We start from the raw sequence: 18,280 nt of genomic DNA, 5'->3' as shown, positions 1-18,280 counted from the left end.
AGTTGGCTGAGCATCCAGCTATTGATTTTGGTTCAGATCGTAATCTCAGGGTTGTGGGATTGAGCCCCATGTAGGGCTCAGACTCCATGCTGAGCCATAGAGCCTGCTTGGGATTCTCTCTCTCTCTTCTCTGCCCCTTCCCCCATCCCATGTTCTCTCTCCCCCCCCCTAAAAATAAAAAAATAAAACTGCCCAGTCCAATAGTCCAATATAGTAGCTTCAAGCCACATGTGCTATTTAGTACTTGAAATATGTCTAGTACTGCATGTTGAAAGGATGATAATATTGGGTTATACAATATATTATTAAAATTAGAAACTTCCATAGCAAATTTACACTACTATGACATCACTTTCAGGCTTACTTTCAATGCAGTCTGATAGTATGCACTGGCACCAGTCCTCGGATGAACTTTTGAGTACATTGGGCAAAACATAGCAGTAAAAATGAACACAAGGATGAAAGAATAGGGAAGTACCTAATGTTCTGTGTGCAAAAGAAAGAGAGTTAAGGACAAAGGGATCTTTGAAAAAGAATCTTAAGAGATGAGAGAAGTGGCACTGGCATATAAATATAAGGAACTCCTAAATCCTAGGGTGAACTAAGTTCCTGCAGGCAGCCTTCTTGGCTGAATGTGATGGGTAGCCACAGAGATACAGTCTTACTAATCTTAGTTGGGGTTAGTTCTGGTGAGGATGATATTACCATCAATGATCAGCAGGGGCTCTGCTTCTGCCTCTCCCTCTGACCTCCACCCCCCTCCCCCACCTCTCATACTCTCTCACTTACTCTCTCTCAAATGAATAAATTTTAAAAATCTTTAAAAGCAAGGTTGAGTACACTTTTTATGGATATGTATATATGTAATAAAGTATAAAATTATGACTGAAAATAGAGCACATCAAATTCAGATTCATGGTGACTTCCAAGTAAGGGCTTCACCTATATCTCTAGTATTTTATTTCTGAAAAAAAAAAAAAAGAGAGAAACTGAAATAAGCTGTGTTCATCTATGTTAAATCTGAGTGATGTGTTAGTTGTGTCATTATTTTATTTCATAATCAAGTGTTGTTGTCAGTTTACTTAATCAGAAGCTTCACTTTCCCATGAAGGGCTGTCACCTACATGGTAGGGACATTATCATATACTTCTGCTTCTCCCAAAGCCCAGGGCTGTGCCAAACTCACAGGTGATGCTCAGTGAGTAAGTATATTTGCTTCGGTTCTGTGGAAAAAATAAGCGGTCAGTTGCTTTTTCAGTGTAATCCTAGCATGGCTTTGCATTGAGAACTCTCAAGGGGTCTTGTCATTGACAAGACTTTAATCCAAAATAAATAATCAGTAGTCTTAACAGAGTTGACTGGAGGGTGGTGAACTCCATCAAATGACCTCTTGGGTATAGGGAAGGTTTGCAACTGGTGCTAAATGTGTAGATAGGGATCCCTGGGTGGCGCAGCGGTTTAGCACCTGCCTTTGGCCCAGGGCGCGGTCCTGGAGACCCGGGATCGAATCCCACGTCGGGCTCCCAGTGCATGGAGCCTGCTTCTCCCTCTGCCTGTGTCTCTGCCTCTCTCTCTCTTTCTCTGTGTGACTATCATAAAAAAAAAAAATAAATGTGTAGATAAATCTTCCTGACAACGAGGCCACCTTCAGATGAATCCATTTTTAATAATTTTTAAAGATTTATTTATTTATTTATTTGAGAGAGAAAGTATAAGCGGGGGTGTGGGGGTGTGGGACAGAGAGTGAGGGACAAGCAGACTCCCTGCTTGACCCCAGGATCCTGAGATCATGACATGAGCCAAAGGCAGACACTTAACCAACTGAGCCACCCAGGCACCCCTGGATGAATCCACTCTTTAAGAAATCCTGAATACTTGCTCCCTTTCTAGGTGTCTTCTCAGTAGTTTAGTAATAAATGACAAAGCTTTTACCAGGCTTTATGGCAGAAAAATAGTAATAGGTCCACTGTGCAAATAAGTCTAGTGCAAACATAGACAATTCTGAATGCAGTGCCTTTAATGGTCCACCTACTGAATGTCTGTGCTGATGACATGGTATCATGCTATCAGAGGTTTCTAAAAAAAAAAAAAAAAAAAAAAAAGGACAAATGACCATTTGTCACAACCTGTCCTCAAGTCAATGATGAAAGGGAGGAGATCATCAATGACAAGAATTCAAGAACCAGGCATATCCCACTTGGTGGGTGGTGTGAATGTAAATAAAGTGGACTGACCAGGTGACCAAGGGCACCAGGAATCCAGAGCAGAGATCCAAGAGCAGGGATCATTTGACGGTGTTGAGGGTCCTTAGTTTTAAGAAAAAAGCCAAGAGCACAGTTACTGGGTCTATGAGGCATGACAAGATAAAAAGAAAAAAACAAAACTAAAGAACAGAGATCAGTAGTTCAATCTACCACATTGGGCCAAAAATACTCCATTCCTTCACACACACACACACACACACACACACACACACGAACATTCCAATATCTGAAATTTTATCAACAGGTGGTAACTATGGGTTGAGATATTATCTCTGATGAAACTCTCATTAAAATGCAAATATTTTAGCTGAAAGTTAAACAAATGGAGATTTTAATAGTTTTAAATAAAAGGAAAGTAATATTTTATTGATCCTAGCCTGTACTACATAAAGCTCTATGAGGGAGCTCTTGTTATCCCCAGGTATTCCATGAGAAAAATGTACTTTGGCAAAAGGTAATTAAATATTGCTAAAGGTCCTGTGGCTGTCAGCTGGGATTTAAATACAGGTCCCTGTGCCAGCAAATTCTCTTGTACTTCTCATGATAGCATGCTTCCTCCCTTGTCAGAGTAATTGAGAGCAGGCCAGTCCCTGAAATGATCACCTAGGAAAGCATTTTTGATGAGGAGTGAAGAACAGGCCAAACCAGGGAGGCCCTAACAGTGGGCATGGGTGGAATCTACAGGAGATCTAGACTCCTGATGGGGGGATGCCAAAGGCAAAACAAGCCTACTTCACCATTTGCTCTATGGCTGTTTCTACTGTCAAGCTTGTTAATCTCACAGAATTGCCAGGCAAGGTTCTTCTTTCAATACACGGCAGAGCAGTAAAAAGTCCCATTGACCCTCATTGCTGTTCTGATAATCTGTACCCTCCCCAGCATTTCAGCACCCAGAATTTCCCATCTTCCCAGACCACTCAGGCAGAAATCATGCCCTTTTATTTAGGCTTTGGAAACCTGGTGGACAGCTTCCTGGGCCCATAGTCTGACTTTACAGAAGCAGCAGGCAGTATCTGCCACTGGAAATTTAAAGAGCTATTGGTTAGTCCTGGTTCTCAGATTAGCATCAAAGGCTAAATAAATAATGTAATGTTCCTAATCACAGAGTCACGCAGATAGCAATTAGAACTGCATTACAGGGATTACTCATGTCGATCTCTGTACCTGAGATCAGACTTGGCTAATTTGCCACTCTTAGTTTAATTCCATCAATTAGAGAAATTAATTGCCAATAAAAGCTCATTTTAAAAAAAAATATTGGTTTTAACCTTTTCTAAAGTACTTGGGCAAAAACATAGAGAAGAGCTTCCTAAGTGACTGCTAATTTGTCAAGGTGGGAGAGGGCTGCTGTGAAAAATATGGCTTCAGACAACAGCTGAACACTACCCTTAGTGAAAGAATCAGAGAAATGGCAAAGGTTTGCTGGGGTTTTCTAAAACAAGACATTTCAGCTTAGAAGGGGAATATATGTGAATATATTGAATATACATGGAAGTTGGACTTCAAATGTAATATAAAAATGAGCTAGCATGAAAACATTGGCCCTTTTAACTCATGCATCTATTCTTTTGCCAAATATTTATTGAGCATTGGCTATGTACCAAGTTCTAGAAAGATAGTGATAGATTCCATGGCATGGTCTCTGCCTTCATGGAACTGGAAGCCTTGCTGGAGAGATGGTCATTAGGGAAATAAAAACAGAGATAAGAACAGAATTATTTTATTAAGAGAAGAGAAATTGTATTAAGAGAAGTGGGTGTGAAGGGAGCGATGAAGGCATGCAACGGGATGGTCATAAGTTAGGTGAAAGAGATCAGAAGAATGACTTAGATAATGGATCAGAGTTTTCCAGATGGAGGAGATCATTCCAGGCAAAAGGAATGGTCTGCCAAAAGGTCAGGTGGCAGAAAAGACATGGAAGGATCTGATAGAAGGTCAGACCACACATACAGAGTGGCTGATATTTATTGAGCACTGACTCCACATAAAGCATCTCTCAACATTATCTCATTTAATTGAATCATTCCCATTTTACTGATTTGGCTTCATGAAACTGAGTCACTTATCCTAGGCCCCAAATCAGTAAGCTTTCTATTTTAGTACCCAAGGATGCCACAGGGTCTGGGGAGAAATCACCCAAGGTTTCTTTTTGAGGAGAGGGATGTATGGTGGGGGAATGTTGGTGGCAAGGTGAGCTCATTGTGGCCTCTTTCAGATCCTTAATGGACACTCATTTGCCCAGCCCTGTGGGAGAGACATGAATGCCCTCAGAGCTTCCTAGTAGTGCAAGAAATAGGGCAAGTACACGGTCACCACAACCGGAGAAGGACCCCACATGCATCACAAACAATGGCCTGAGAACAGAGAAACTAGAGGGGGCAGAGGGTAGGTTCCTGCAATTACACAGGATCAGAATTGTGAATGATAAGAAAAGTGAGGAAAAGAGGGACCATGATGAAAGCATATCTGGAACTTGGCAATCAACAGGTTAAGTGTAGGAGAGGGAGGAGCAAGGGAGAGGTCCGAGCTCTTACTGAGGTGCTGAGTCCCAGTGACTGACTGGGAGAATCAGAGCTCAGTAAAAAAAAAAAAAGAAGTCAAAATGAGAAACCCATGCATCTACATGGTGGAGGTAGAGAGGGAGATCATGAACATGGGTAGGAGGTCAACCAACATAAGCCTGCTTATGATGCTTCAACAGCAGGCCAGGCATCCATATCATAGTTGTCCTCTTCTCCTCCTATAGTATGGTCTTGCCCATTCTGTTGCTCTTCTGGTGTCAAAATAATTGTGAGACTCAGTGGATGCCTAAGGTCCAAGTGGTCCTCTGGTTTAAGTGTAAGAATCCAGAAGCATGCCTTTTCTTTGCTCCATGGACCTTGAACATTCCTCCATCATGATACCTTGTTCCACTTTGTATTGATACTCCTTTCAATGTGTCTTGGTCTTCCCAGCTATGTTGAAGTTTGCTAAGGGCAAGGACTATATCTCATGTCTTAACCATGGTTTGTTTCCCCCACATTTGGTATAGCTCCTGGATCTTGTCACAGAAACTCACAATGATGCCTGGAAAAGGCCCACTTATTTGAGGTCTATCACACACTATGCTTGCTTGGAGAGTGGATGCAGGGATAAAGTATAAAGTATAGAAATTGTGCAAGGGAGTTTTGGATCTGGAAGGAACCTCATTAATCATCCAACCAGACCTCCTGATTATACAGAATATGAAATTCAAATCCCTGACACAGGGACTGAATTTTCCAGATGTCAGAGGTAAGATGAAAAATCTAGCTTTCAGGACTCAGTGTTGCCCTATTACCACAGACATCAACACCAGTGTTCTTTCTAAGCTTCTTCCTGCTTAACTTCCATCATGATTTTCAGCAGGATATCTTAGCAGAAGACAAAATGAAGAGCAAAATGCCTAAGGTTGGGGGCTAGAGAGACAAGGTGGAACCAAGGGCATATCCTCTTAGCATATATCAACCTCCCCAGTGCACTATAAATGTATATTTATGCATAGGGTTATGAATTAAGGATTTCTTCCAAACCAGAGTAGAAATCTCATGAAGGCAAGGAGCAGGTCTTATGTTATTGAGTTCTGCATCTATGGGTATGGCAGTGCAGTTGGCACATGATGGGAAACCAATAAATACAATTTGCATAATTAAATAAGTAAATGAATAGTCTCCTTAATTTTCAATCCAGGAATGCTATCATGCCCGAGGGGAATTACAAATTGTTCAACATCTTTTGTACCCTCTGACTTCTATGGCCCAAACTTCTAGGTAAAGAATGACTGGTTAAACTCATGGACAGGAGAACTGTGGTGGGCTGTATGAATTTAGGGCTTATCAATTTTCCTATTTAGTCAAATGCAGTCAGAACTAAGCAGTTCTTTTAATCCCAGGCTTTGTGAAGAAACAGCATGCATTATTTAAAGAACAACAACAAAAATAAACCCTTGTTAATATTGCATAGCCATTTGCAAGTAGAAGATTAATATAATAATAACATCTTGGATATGAAAAACAATCCATGAAATGCAAACCTCGCTGAGAGAAATTGCCTTCCTTCTTGGAGAAGAGTCACAGGAGACTGGAGAACAAATTATTTTTCTCAGCTCTGGGTCCTTTAAGGCATCAAATCTTCCCAAAAAGGATTATGCATCATGGAAAGTGTTAATGTACTTTATTATTCCATTTATTTCTGATGAATTCTTTAGAATCAATAAAGGTACTTAACAGTTAAGAATTACATCAGGCCACATTGCAATACCAGGAATTTCTCAGATTTATATAATACCTATCTTCAGCAAGACATATTTTGAAGAAATCATAGAAGATGAATAGGTTTTCCTGCTGTGGGAACCCAGTGAATCATGTCAATTTAGGATGTTTTTCTCCTTGTGTACTCACTGAGCTGTGGGTAGGATGAAGCTTATACAAGTATTGCAAGTTTTCTACATGTTTAGCATTCTATTGGTATGTTTTAAAAATATGTAAATTCAATAAGTATGTGTCCAAAAAGTGGTTGAAAGATGGGGAAAAAATAACTCCTCCTCATGGATGGAGAGTTTAATGTAGTAATTAGTTGGGAAGATGAGACAGGAAGATGGGGAAGGTTGAATATCTCTGCAAGACAAAAATATAAAAAAGGTCACAAGACAGCCCTTTGAACAATTCTTCATGAAGGGAAAGCTGGAGGTGCTGAGAGTTCAGGGAAGGGAATTTTCTACCAGGGATGGTATGTGCTTAAGAAGAAGGAGATGATCCTTGAAGGGAAGGAATCTGATCAGAAGAAATGAACACAGCAGTTATTCCAAGAGGCATCCAAGGATGACACAGGATTTGTATTGGTTATGTATTTCTTGCAAAATTTGTCTATTTCAAATTCATTCATGAGGATGATGATCAATGATAACATGTCAAAAAACTGCATAGGTATCATTAGATGAGAGAAAGGAAGTAGAAAGTAAATGTTTATCAATGTTGGGCTTCGACAATTCCTGCCATGCCATATTTAACTTCTGTAAACCTTACAGCCATAGAGGATCCTATAGCAAGAATATTCTGTTGTTTTGTGACTTAACCATCCTTTGATCTCTTAATTATACTAGGGTCTTTTGCTAAAACAACCTACTCCAACATGAAACAGTATAGAACAGATTTTCCTTGATCTTTACTGAAAATATGCAGCTAGCAGAAGGCACAGCAGTCCCTCCTCATAAAATTGGACCACCTATAACCACCCACAGATATGTGTTCAGTGGACAGAACCTAACAATAAAAACCCACTTTCCTGAGTGGATGCCTGGTGTTGTGAAATATCTCAGCCCTGAGTCAAGCTGATTCCTTGAAACCATGAATATTCTCTATACAGGTACAGATAAGGGGAAAAGAGAACATTTATTTGAGTGGTCCCACCTGAGAAAGCTTCCAAGGGCTGGGGTTTAGAGGAGAAACAAAACAGTTTGGTTAAACCCACTGCTTATCTTCAAAAGTTTGCATTCTCTCTGCTTACATGCATAGGGGCTTTCTGAGAATGTACACATTTAGAGAGGCAGTACATGTGATTCCTTTTAGGTTTTTGTTTTTGTTTTTGTTTTTTACCTCAAGTGAAATGAAAACACAGTGGCTATGCTGATGACATGTTTGGCATCTGTTCTACACAGCTGGGGCAGGCTTCTTTGAACCAGTCTTGCCCCAGTGCATTCCAACCCTGGCTTTCTTGTCTTGCTTTGCACCTCTGTTGCTGCCAGCATTTCCATCACTTTCCTAAAGCTAACAGAAAGATTATAGTAAAAATCTACCAGGACACTTCTATGGCTTCATAAACACCCCCACTTCCACCTCCATAGTAATTAATTTCAGTTCTAATCACTTTATTCTCTGTGTGAAACAAAACATCTAAATTTGTCCCTCACAATCTTTATCTACCTTCAGATTCCTAAAAATACCGCAAAACATGCATAAACATAAGGTTCTGAGAAGTAAGGTTTATCTCTTAACCCTTAGCATTTTTCAACTTGAAAACTTGTCAGAGAAATCAGATGCCAAGTATTCTCCCTTTAGCCAAAGAAATATTTCCCATGTCTCCTGATGTTGCTTATTCAAAATAGATTTTCTTATTTGGGTTTCAGATCACATTAATTGCACTCTTTATTTCTTTCCCTTTTGAGATCCTCTTTCATCTGCTCTTGCTGTCTCCTGCATATATTTCCCATTAGCAGGAAGCTCTAAATGATGAATAGAATCTTAACCTTTAAGATTGTATCAGGCTTTCAGACACCAATATCTAAATTTTGTGTTTGCTGATAGCAGTAGGTTTTTCAGTTGGGGAAAATATTGTAAGCGTTAAATTAGAGAAAGAAAAAGGTAATTGTTTTTTGATCAGGGGCTCACACAACAAAGTGTCAGTTTTAGAGAAGCTTATCAGTGGGCTACCTGACTGCTTGGACTGAGCACTATCAAAAGACAGCAGTAAAAAGCATTATGGCTACCTCTTGAACCTGCCTAGAAACAGTAAAAAAAAAAAAAGCCTTCAAACACATTCCTAATTCTTAAGCAAAATACTTGAGAAATGTTATGGAAATAGTGATTGAGAGAACAATGTGTGGTAATGGAAAAAAGTTTGGATGGGGAATCAGAAAACTTGGGTTCTAGTCCCTGACTTACTTTTAACCTAGACATTTCACCTTTGCCTAATCACCTTGCTGTGGTGTGGCTTCTTCATTTGTGGAATGAGAAGTTGAATGAAGAAAATAATCTAAGCCTTTTTCTAGTTTTCATAAACAGTGATATTATTATTCTAAGGTGCTCACCAGTAAGATGGTAGGACAGAACTCTGAGTCTGAGTTTCTCTTTTCTTGCATTATTCAAATCTAAAAACCTCCAGCATATAGACAAGGGAGCGTCATACTCTAGGTAAGATTAGTTGCTCTACTTTGGAGGCAGAAGGAGACTGTGGGGAGATGTTATATGCAAAGCTGTGGGACTTCTGTGTCATCAGGAGCAGAGAGGGTTGAGTAAGCATGAGCACTATGAAGTAAAGACCATGGTAGGCCGTTCGCTGAGATTCTGAATCAATGCGTGTCAATGTGTTTTTGAGAGGACCCTCAGAGGTGTCCAAATGGACTTCATTAATGGCTGAAAAATGCTTGTTTTGTTTTTAATGTCACTAATTTCTTTAATGGTTGACAAAGTTACAATAATTTCTACAAATCCACCTTGTAGCTGTGAAATAAGAGCATATATATATATATATATATAATTATTTGCCTCTGGTTCCTGGCATCGAGTTCCTAAAACCCTCATAATTTCATAAGTGTTAAGAATAATAGGAGAATCTTGTTCTAATATTTAGTCTTTGATCATGGTTCCTGACGCAGAGCTCCCAAATCCCTTGGAATTTGCTGATGGGATGTCTTTTGTTTTAATGAGACAACACTTGATGGGCTCCTGGATGGGGGCTGGTCACTAGAAAAATCAAGGCATGATTAGAAATTTGGAACTTACAGCCCTCACCCTTGTTCTGCAGGAAGTGAAAAGGGGCCAGAAATTGACTTAATGATGAATCATGCCTACAGGATGAATCTTCCATAAACTCCCAAAAGTAAGGGCTTACAAGAGCTTGGAGTTGGTGAACAATGCATGTAACAGGAGAGTAGTACACCCCAACTCCACAGGGACAGAAGTTCCTGTGCTTGGGACCATTCTAGACCTTGCCCTATTATCTCATCTATCTGTTCGTTGGTATCCTTTATCATATCCTTGATTATATAATAGACTTGTAAACATAATTAAAGGTTTCTCTGAGTTCTGTGAGCTGTTCTAGCAAATGAGTGAATCCAAGGAGGAGGTCATGGGAACTACTGATTTGCAGCCAGAGGGACAGAAGTTGTGGGTAATCTGGAGACCTACTACTTGGAATTGGCATCACTGGGGTGGGAGCAGTCTTATGGGACTGAGTTGTTAACCTGTGGGGTACAGACCAACTCCAGTTAGTGTCAGAATGGAATTGAATTGTAAGACAATCGGTTAGTGTGGGAAAGAAGCCCACATGTTTGGTTACCAGAAGTATCAGAAGTGAAGTGTTCCTTGTGAGCAGTAAATACATACTTTTCCCTTTACAATAGCTTTCTATGGAAAATTTTGCTTTGCCTTTTTAGCATGCCCTGTGAAATATATAGTATTTCTTACTCAACATACATGTAGATTTCCGTATTCTCCCAGAAAGATACCATGGATTGTGTGAACTCCTACCATAGTCAACTTTATAGCATGAGGAAATGCCTGTGAAGATCATAAACCTTGATGGAAAGGACTTTCATTTTTAAGACTCAGTCCATCTCCCCACCTCTCTCTTAGTCTTTCATTTAGCGTTCTTTCTAATTGGGCACACCTCTCTTTTGTCTTTCTCCAAAGTTTTGTCTCCCTTAGAAATAGAATAACATGGGACTCCTGGCCACTACATGTGAAGTGTCTGACTTCATCTTCTTTATTTTTACTCCCTTGCTTCTAAGGCTTCAAAATGAAATGCTATCTTGGCAGACTCAGCCTCAAGCTTGGGAACACCACTTTAAGTTAACATGAAGGAATCAGTTTCTTATCTTGAATCCGTCTTGCCTCTGCCCGTGGTTGGATTTACTCATGATGTGGCACAGCCCAGCCATAAGTCTGCAATACCTTCTAAAGGCAACATCCTTGAGATACTTGGTTTATTGGTTTGGTGGATGGAAATAATCTTACAGCAGAGTCACTGGAGTACACGGCAGGGCCATTTGATCCACTTAGCCTGAGCCATTTATCCATTAATATTATTTATGACAAAGGCAAGAGTTCCTAATTTTTCACTGTAAGTTCTTTCACTGTGACTGGGGTTTGGAAAGAAATGAAGAGAGGAAGTTGGTAAGGAAATTTGTCACTTGGAATGAAGTTGAGCTCTCTGGGAGATCATGTTCTTTATGTGAAAAGTGAAATCATTTCCATACATCTTCACACACATCAGGAGCACAATTTTACCCCTTTTGAACTGTACTCTTATTTTCATTCATTGCCCTAGATGACAATGTTCTCTAATTAATGACATGTCAGTCTTAGGATGTTCTAGTACCTTCTTTCATGAGTGGGGTAATGTTAGAAGAGTTAGAAAAGGAATTCTTCGCCTTCTCATTATTTTTCTGGTTGGGCCTTACCTGGGACTTTACTTATGTCTGGTTGATTCAGCATAGCCTTGGTTTATGTCCATTGTACTAAAATAATTATTAGCATCTCCTTTTCTGGTTTGGACACTAAATGATATAGGCACTCTAGCTTTGCCTAATGATGCTAGACATCACCCTGGCACCAAGAAGGCCTGATTATGTGGACTCACTTTGTGACTAAGAATTTTTTGGCCCATGTTTATACAGAGTTCATTAGGTTATCAAATAAAACAACTTCTCCATGATAAATATCCACTAAATGGATACTAAAGCAAGTCAGAAAGAGGATTCGGTTTCTCCATTTTTCACAACTATCCCCTGTTTAGTTCAGGGTGTGGGTTGTAGTGATGAAATGAAGCCTCTCTTGAGGAAAATTGCAAAGAGCATTGCACTGTGACCTTGAGATGTCAATCACTCCTGTGATGTCTGTGGAAGTGGCTGGCCAAAAAAAGTAGTTCAGGCTACTGTGGAAGCCTTGGTTCTTAGCTACATCAATATCCTGAAATGTACTGCTTATGTGAGACTGGCCGCCTTCCAGTTGTCCTTCTTAACTCTTCCCTCTATTCCAATCCTCCTTCTCTCCCTTCTGTTCCTCATTCTCAGAGGTCACATGAAGGCAGCAAGAAACCTAGCTTGTTCTATTTTGACTAATGATTAAATTAGGAGCATGTCTGTAGAGTTGAGTCAATTATATGACTGCTGAGTTGTCATGGGACTGCTTTATGGTTGATGGAATCTGGTTGGTTCTTCACTTCCATATTTGGTATTTTGTCATCAGATAATATGAAAAACTCAACTGATTGTCATGGGGAAGTTGAGTTGATTGCTTTGTATCCTAGTTTTGCTCAATCAGTCAGTGTCCCTATACTCATCACTGACATTTTGGCAGCATAGGAATTAAGTCACTACTTGTACTGTTCATGGGTAATGAATGCTTTGAGCTTTAGAGAAGCAATTATCCACACAAATCCAATTTATTTTAAAATTTTCCCCAGATTATGTCTTTTTCAGGAAAACACAAAATAATCTTGCTTATGTGTCCACGGTTTAAAAACTTAACTTTCAAAATGGACCAATTCTTTGTCACTTGGAATGAGGTTGGGAATTCAATTCTTTGAATAGTATTAGGGTTCATAGTAGTAGTAATTAGTTTATAGGGGTGCATTTGAAGATGATGGCATTCATTGTACAATAAACAAATGCACATGGCTGGAACACACCCAGCCCCCTGTGTGGCACTTTCCAAACTAATAGAGTGTAAAATCATGCAGGAATATGATTTGGCAAGAAAAAAGCTTTGTCTTGCCACTTTGTGAAGCAAAAAATGGGCTCTCCTATATTCTTCATAAATACAGATTATGAGCATATAGTATTGACTATGAAGTCCTGATATTGGAACTGGATCATATTTAAGCACTGGTGATAAATGATAATTTATATATGTAATTTCATATAATTCTTTCAATTACATAATGAGGTATTAGATCTCTATTTTGCCAATGAGTTTGGATGCTGGTTTGAGGCTGAGGATACAGATTGGGAGTCATTAGAGTCCATCTCTCCAGGTTTTCTTTTTTTTTAAGATTTTATTTATTTATTCATGAGAGATACAGAAAGAGAGACAGAGACATAGGCAGAGGGAGATGCAGCAGGATCCCTACAAGAAGCCTGATGCAGGACTCCATCCCACAACCCTGAGATCAGGCCCTGAGTCAAAGGCAGACGCTCAACCACTGAGCCACCCAGGTGTCCCTCATCTCTCCAGCTTTCGAAAGTCATATCCTGGGCACCTGGGTGGCTCAGTGGTTGAGTATCTGCCTTTGGCTCAGGGCATGATCCTGGGGTCCTGTGATCAAGTCCCGCATTAGGCTCCCTGTGGGGAGCCTGCTTCTCTCTCTGTACATGTCTCATGAATAAATAAATAAAATCTAAAAAAAAAGAAAAAAGAAAGTAATATCCTATGCAACTTTCTGAAATCTTATAAGGGACTAATGGTAATTTGTCTTAGGAGCTAGGAAACTAGTATTATCTGAAGCAAGGTTATTTTTTGAAAAACATTTGTTTGGTAAAAAGGAGTGAGTTGACCTCATGCTTTCCAATGTCCAGAATCCAAGCTGTTGGCCACAGGCTCATGAAGATGTTTTTAGCCTGCAGATTGGATGTGCAACAGTGGCAGGTAAAGTATCTCTTTGGATTCTCACACTACTGGAGTAGTTGTGTTTGCTGTAAAATTCCATGTTTGCTATGCACCTGGAAGCTATAGTAAAGCATTCTGCATGCAGGATGAATAACGCTGTCATTAATCTTTGCTGCTAACTCTCAGACAGAAAAGTAGATAGGAAAGCCCATGGCTTCTTGAACAGCGTAGGTTGAGGTTGTGAGTTGATCCTGTTTATTTTCTTTTAGAAATCTCTCTCTCTCTCTCTCTCTTTCTACTGTTGTCCTTTGTCTTCCAACTGAAAGGCCGATTGTCCTAGAAACATTTAAGGGATATGTGTGAATGCATGTGATGTACAAATGTTTCTGTGTAAAACTAGTATTGCTCCATAAATCTACTTTTCCCAGGGGAAGATAATAAATTGGATTGCAAGCACCCTTTTGAAAAACAGTCAAAGAAAAGAGATAACTTCCAAGAGGAGCCCAAATATGTCAGATGTTTGAACAGATTGATTCTGGGGTCTCAAAAATTCTTCCCTCTTAGACCCTTCCTCTCCTTGCCCCCTCCATTTCCCTTGTTATAAAAGCACCTGGGGGATTGCCACTCTAGCATGGCACTCTTATGTCACTTTCCTAGCAATAGGAAGGCCAACAGTATCATCCATTTCATTGTTAAGATTCTCCAGTTAGAGGCTTATAGAAGAGCATTGGGCTGTTGGTGGCATTGTGTATCGAGTAGGTCTCTCTCCCATCTCCTTTCCCAGAATTATCATGACTGTGTTTTTTGGCATTTTGAAAAAGTTTAAGATTATGTTAGATCTTCAGGAGCCCCTCAGTTGATAACTCATCCTAATTGTTCTCAGAATATAAATGCAGTTGCCAGGTGGGGCTGGCAGCAAGCCTTGATTCATTTCAGTGCATTTATCTGTTTTGTTTGAGAGTTAACTGTTAATAGGAAATTAGGATTCTGAGCTAATATTTTCATACCAGAAGGCAAAATAGGAGCTGGACTCAACCAGCCTGAGCCAGGGCTGTGGTACTTGGTAGAGCAGAGCATATCCACCCTGCCATGCAGGTTCCCAAACACACTGAAAAGTGAAGGAGCTACCATAGTCAGTCCTACAAGTGCAGTTCTTATAAAAGAGAGAGACCCTAGGACATGAAAGAGGCTTTGATCACTTTGGAAACTTTTATTACTGTTGAGAAGCAGACCCTTTGCACCTCCTAATGATTTTAAGTACTAAGCTACCTGAATAGGCTCCTTTTTGGTGCTGAAATAAGTCATCTGACTCTCTATAGCCTCTCTAAAGAGACTATATAGATATGAAATTATATCTAATGTTAATAAAAATAAGAATAATTAGATTTTATTTTAACAAAGATGATGATACTTATTTGTAATTCCCACACAAAATACAATATGTTAGTTTAATTCGCTAGAGGGCCAAACCCAAAATTAGTCTTTCTAAAAGTATGATTACATCCAACCAATAATCTAGGAAAATGAATACAATGTAGGCTTGTGCTTCCAAAGGAAGTTATATGTTCTTTGTCCAGCATCCCAGGAGTTAATCAAGGATCCGCTGTACGTGACTGACCAACAGGCAAAGGAAACTTGATATTTTTTGACCTGGAGAACTTTGGAAACACATTTGCATTTCTATATAAAGATGAGGCAAAATGCCAACTCATAAGCAGAAGAGCATAACATGGAGTTGTTTGGCCAGCAGTAGAGGTCAATTTTCATTAAGCTACCCCAAATTTCCTCCCTCATCCCAATGAGACCAGCCACATACATTAGTAAGTGTGTTCATGGAAGATTCTGGCCACAGGCCTTGAACCTACAGGTATAGATTTCCTAACCTTGGTCTTCTTCAGCCATTGCTATTTTTGTGATACAGAGTTGGTCTGCACTATCCATCTTTCCACCTATCTACAATCTCTCTCGCACACACATGGTTCTAAAAATCACTGGTGGCTGTGGCAAATTATATTTTCCAAAGGCAGCTGCAAAGATATTTCCCATCCCACATGGTATTCTTGCAATGTAACTTCAACACTCATCTCATTGAGTGTTGGGGTCTATATGCCCTGCCCTTGAACATGGATGGAACTTTGTCATTGCCATGACCAATAAAGTATGGCAGAAATAATGCTTATTACTTTCCAGGATAGACCAATAAAATACTATCCACTACTGCCTTATTCTTTGGGATACTTGGTCTTATAATCCAGCTTCATGCAGGAAAATCAAATTGCCCTGACAAAGAAACCACATGGAAAGTCCATGTGTGGGTCTGCAGCCAGTGACCCACCTGAGATCCCAGCCAACTACCAGCAAAACCTACCAGATGTGTTAATGATGATGCTTTCCAGTGATGCCAGTCCCAACCACCTACTCAGTCTCTTTGAATATCCCCAGCTAGACCTTAGGCATTGCAAAGAAGAGACAAGCTATTCCTACCATGCTCCATCTAGGTTTCTGACCCACAGAATCTGTGAGCATAATACAATGACTGTTTTATGCCAATGAGTTTTAGGGTAGCTCATTACACAGCAACAGGAACTAGAATACTGTGGAACACAGTCAAGCTTTGACTTGGCTTTTGCTCACAAGCCCCCAAACAAAACACTCTATTCTATCCTCATATTTCTTCCATGGGCCATATAAACCCTCAAGTTTCCACAAGTTGTAAGTTTCAGTGGGAGCCAACTGGATAAAATAAGCTCAAAATTTCTCAAGACAAGGACTTGGCCTTCTTCTGAAGTACAAATTTTTTAAAGTAAATAAAAACCTATTTTGCTCTTACATAAAGCAATTTCTTAATCCTGGTATTTTGAAGGATTTTATGCTCTCAGAGAAAAACCTTAGAAATGATGCAGACTCTCTTTCTTATACAAATTTGAAGGGTCTTCTCTACCTTTAAGATGACATACACTACTCCCCCTCAGTCCATGCCAATTGTCCCATGGTCAGAAGAGTTGAGTTTTCCTTCAGAACCACAGAGCATGATTTACTTAGATTTTAGAGTAATTGAATGCTTCAAATGCCTTGGAGCCAGGTCTAACATTTACAGTTATAGTGCTTAAATTACCACCAGGGAGGGCATCTGCCCTCTCTCAGGGCTGCTGATACTCTCTTCCTGACATGAATCTTTCTGCCTACATATATCTGAAAAGGAAAAAGGAAAAAATCCCTAATTCCCTCCTTCCTCCACCCTCACACAGGGAAAGTACTGACATAGACCCTAAGACTGCTGTCTAGCTTTTTTTCCCTATTGTGGGAGTCAGATAGCTCCTTTGTGGCTCTCAAGGGGACACCCACAGTGTTTCATCCACATGCAGGTGATCAGACCATCTTCTTCCCATACAGCTTGTCTCAAAGCCCACATCTGTGGATTTGCATGATAAACAATGCCCACATGCCCATGTGCCCTTATCAACCAAACAAGGCAAAGGGCTCTTCAATTTCCTTTACTCATCAATCTAAAAGGACAGATGATACACAATTTCCTCCAACATCAGGCCCTTGGGAAAGTGCATCTTGTTCAGAACTAGACACTTGCTCCCGAGGATGACAGTTTGATTCAAATCCCCAGGAGTCAGAAAAAGCAATCAAAACAGGAAGCAAACACAAGCCAGGCTACCAAAGAGGGTCACTCTTGGAATGAGCCTGTCCTGGGGGTGGGAGGGAAACATTTGATGAAATGTAGGGTTTCAGTGGCAGCCGAAGAGGCACCTGGATTACGATATGCCAACCATGTCACTGAAGTCCCCCTGGGGAAGGCAGAGCAAATATTCAAAGGCCAAGAAATGATTTAGGATAAAGACAGAAAAAAAATAGAAGCAGCAGTAAAATCCCCAAGTAGCTGCAATGCTGGTCACTGATTACCAGTATGCCAGTGGAATTTGGCCAAGTCCTTAAAGAGTATATGAATATTACACATGTCCCAATCCAGGATAACAGCAAAGATTATTTTCCCAAAGATTGCATCCATTTTCTAGGCCGTATTTAGGAATTCTTTAGCTGTGTTTAATTTACAGAAAGGATCAACTGGACTAGATCCAGTTGTCAATCAATAAGTCCTGGTGTGAAACCACCTCTACTAGAAAGGGCACATACACTGGAACCTTGATATGTTCTGGGGTTTCCTAGCTCATGGAGACCCCTATTATGATTGACCTCCCTCTCCTTTTTCCACATGCTGTAAAATTCCAAAATCTCCCAAATTTTCTGTAATTTTCTGGGGAAGGACAAATATTCCCATGGCACCTCTGACCTTGGTTCATCTTTCAATAGCAATTGTCTCTTTTAAATTCTTACAACCCAGAGACAAAAACCAGTCTCTTCATCAATGTCTGCATAACATACCTACCCTCACCAAGCATTTAAGGAGGGAATAATACCATGCACAATGTATCACGTGTAGAAACCCATATCAGGCGTCCCTAGTCTACAAAGTCCTCCTGATGATCCTGTCACCCCAAGAGTGTTCCTGGCCCTTCACTGTCACCTTCAACTTGAGGGCTGGCCCTTCTACTCACCATCCCTCAAAACCATTCTAATAATTTTATTGTCAGACTCCTATAGGCCCAAGGTCCTAGAGAAAGTTAGTTCTGTACATCAGTGAAATCGTAACAGCAGTTGGTAAGA

Source organism: Canis lupus, chromosome 24, assembly GCF_003254725.2.
Source record: "Canis lupus dingo isolate Sandy chromosome 24, ASM325472v2, whole genome shotgun sequence".
NCBI lineage: Eukaryota > Metazoa > Chordata > Mammalia > Carnivora > Canidae > Canis > Canis lupus.
The sequence above is the reverse complement of the archived record's forward strand: the minus strand, read 5'-3'. Positions refer to the sequence as shown.